We start from the raw sequence: 3,563 nt of genomic DNA, 5'->3' as shown, positions 1-3,563 counted from the left end.
AGACGCACACAGACACACACACACACACACACACACATACACACACACACACACACAGAAACACACAGAGAGAGACACACTCAGACACAAACACAGATACACACACACAAACACACACACACACACACACACACACACACACAGAAACACACACAGAGAGACACAATCAGACACAAACACAATCAGACACAAACCCCCCCCCCCACACACACACACACACACATATACACACAAAGGCACACACACACACACACACACACACACACACACACACACACACAGAGACAAACACACAGAGACACACTCTCTCTCACACACACACACACACACACACACACACACACACACATATACACACAAGTACTCAGTGGTGTCTCTGGGCGAGTGCTCACCTTCAGAACTGTAGCTCAGGCTACTCCAGCATTGTACAGCAGGACTGAGAGAGGGATAACACACACACACACACACACACACACACACACACACAAACACACAAACACACAAACACACAAACACACAAACACACAAACACAGACACACACACACACACACACACACACACACACACACACACACACACACACACACACACACATCTAATCTTAATCTGTTTGTACGAAGTTATAACTCTAAATGCAAACCACATGAGTTGACAGCTGTCATTTTTCAGTTTGTTTAAAAAACAAAAAGGGTAAAAATGAATATATATAGCTCAGGTACTCCAGCACTGTACAGCAGAACTGAGAGAGGTGACCGTGTACTCTCTCACCTATGGTCGGATGGTTTCTATCCGTACCAATGCTGGGGTTGACCTTGAAGCTGTATTTCCAGGCCTCTGCGTAGTACTCAGTAGCGTGTCTCTACGAATGCTCACTTTCAGAGATGTAGCTCAGGTACTCCAGCGGTTTACAGCAGGACTAAGAGAGATAAACACACACACACACACACACACACACACACAGACACAGACACGTCATCAAAAAAGAGACGTCCAGAGACCTCTGTATAATGTCAAACACAGGTTACCTAGTTAGACATATAGCGGACCTAGTTTGCACAATGTGCAGTCGTCCAGAATTGGTCTTGAATGACGGACGCAATAAAGACATGATTTGCACGTCCACCAAACGTCTAATGTTTAGTGGGTGCTGGGGTGGACTGTCACTCACCTCTGCTTGGGTGGAGTCTGTACTCACCTATGCTTGGGTTGACCTTGTAACTGTACCTCCAAGCCTCTGCGTAGTACTCCTTAGCGTCTCTGTACGAATGCTCAGTTTCAGAGATGTAGCTCAGGTACTCCAGCGGTTTACAGCAGGACTGAGAGAGATAAACACAAACACAAACACACACACACACACAAACAAAAACACACACAAAAACACTAGTCATCAACAAAGAGACGTCCAGAGACCTCTGTATAATGTCCAACAGAGTTACCTAGTTAGACATATAGTGGACCTAGTTTGCACATTGTGCAGTCGTCCAGAATTGGTCTTGGAATTTCGGACGCAATAAAGACATGATCTTCACGTCCACCAAACGTCTAATGTTTAGTGGGTGCTGGGGTGGACTGTCACTCACCTCTGCTTGGGTGGAGTCTGTACTCACCTATGCTTGGGTTGACCTTGTAACTGTACCTCCAAGCCTCTGCGTAGTACTCCGTAGCGTCTCTGTACGAATGCTCACTTCCAGAGATTGTAGCTCAGGTACCCCAGCGGTTTACAGCAGGACTGAGAGACATAAACACAAACACACAAACACACACACACAAAAACACTAGTCATCAACAAAGAGACGTCCAGAGACCTCTGTATAATGTCCAACAGAGGTTACCTAGTTAGACATATAGCGGACCTAGTTTGCACATTGTGCAGTCGTCCAGAATTGGTCTTGGAATGACGGACGCAATAAAGACATGATCTGCACGTCCACCAAACGTCTAATGTTTAGTGGGTGCTGGGGTGGACTGTCACTCACCTCTGCTTGGGTGGAGTCCGTACTCACCTAGGCTTGGGTTGACCTTGTAACTGTACCTCCAAGCCTCTGCGTAGTACTCCGTAGCGTCTCTGTACGAATGCTCACTTCCAGAGATGTAGCTCAGGTACCCCAGCGGTTTACAGCAGGACTGAGAGAGATAAACACAAACACAAAAACACACAAACACACAAACACACAAACACACACACACACACACACACACACACACACACACACACACACACACACACAAAAAAACACTAGTCATCAACAAAGAGACGTCCAGAGACCTCTGTATAATGTCCAACAGAGATTATCTAGTTAGACATATAGCGGACCTAATTTGCACATTGTGCAGTCGTCCAGACTTGGTCTTGGAATGACGGACGCAATAAAGACATGATCTGCACGTCCACCAAACGTCTAATGTTTAGTGGGTGCTGGGGTGGACTGTCACTCACCTCTGCTTGGGTGGAGTCCGTACTCACCTAGGCTCTGACCTTGTAACTGTACCTCCAAGCCTCTGCATAGTACTCCGTAGCGTCTCTGTACGAGTGTTCACCCTCAGGGAAGTAGCTCAGGTACTCCAGCGTTTTACAGCGGGACTGATAGAAGAATAAAACACACACACACACACACACACACACACACACACACACACACACACACACACAGGAGGACAACACATCTGACCTTACAACTTGTTTCTGAGAGAAAAATAATCTCCAAATACCAAATACTCAGTTCAAATCCATTCATAAACATACACGGTATCTGCCAATGCCAAAAGTACACCTCCAAATCAAAATCAATAAACTAGCACTAAAGTAGCCGAGGTAGCTAATCGAGCTAGCTAGCAGAGGCTCTGGCAAGCTACATTGCATTTCATTTTGATGTAACAAACCGCTGCATTATGTCAGTGGCTTTCTAATACAGTTTACAGTAGGGTTCGAAGTTAACAAATACGACAATATGTTTTATTTAGTTTTGTTGCCATAACTTCATCATTGTGGACGTCTAAATGCTTATTAATTTCCCTTGCTTATTTGACTGTTCTACTTACAGTGGTGGAATGCTCCTTAGATCGTCGCAGACAGTGACGCGTGGCATAACATTGAGCAAAAATATCAATCTTAATGAAAAAATGACAGTCTTCATATTTTATATCCTTGCTCAAAATTGGAAAAAAATCAGCACACGTCGTAATGAAGGAAACACGAGTTTATGAAGCCACTATACATTGAGACACATCACTTCCCAGAATGCATCTATTTGCAAAAGTACGTCATTTTACCTGGACAGACTGGAGATACCATCGACAAATTATCCCACCGAAATTCAGGCACGTCGTAAGAATAAAGCAAAGATACAGTCCTGTAACCCGAGTAGCCTAATTATACCATTTTAATGTACAGTAAAAAAAAAAAGGGAAGGAAAACAAGGTAGTGGTCGTGGCTTCTGCCTCATGAAAATCACTGTACGCCGCACACTATTGCAAAATAGTCACATTGTTGCACAAAATCAATCTTTGACAATTATAAATGTCTCAAAATTGGAAAAGAATCAAGTGGTGGGTAGCACACGAG

General features: G+C 44.4%; 1 long non-coding RNA gene across 1 annotated transcript; it reads right to left on the bottom strand.

Annotated features, from left to right (window-relative positions):
* Nucleotides 1–392: 392 nt before the first annotated feature.
* Nucleotides 393–3,082, bottom strand: LOC134070071 (uncharacterized). The gene is made up of 3 exons (XR_009936881.1): nt 1,197–3,082; nt 770–917; nt 393–436 (listed from the first exon to the last, which is right to left on the bottom strand). It is a non-coding gene; the product is annotated as an uncharacterized LOC134070071 (long non-coding RNA).
* Between the last annotated feature and the right edge of the window lie 481 nt (nt 3,083–3,563).

The sequence above is a fragment of the Sardina pilchardus genome, chromosome 22, assembly GCF_963854185.1.
Source record: "Sardina pilchardus chromosome 22, fSarPil1.1, whole genome shotgun sequence".
NCBI classification, from domain to species: Eukaryota; Metazoa; Chordata; class Actinopteri; order Clupeiformes; family Clupeidae; genus Sardina; species Sardina pilchardus.
Note: the sequence above shows the minus strand (reverse complement) of the source record. Positions and strands in the feature narration are given on the sequence as shown.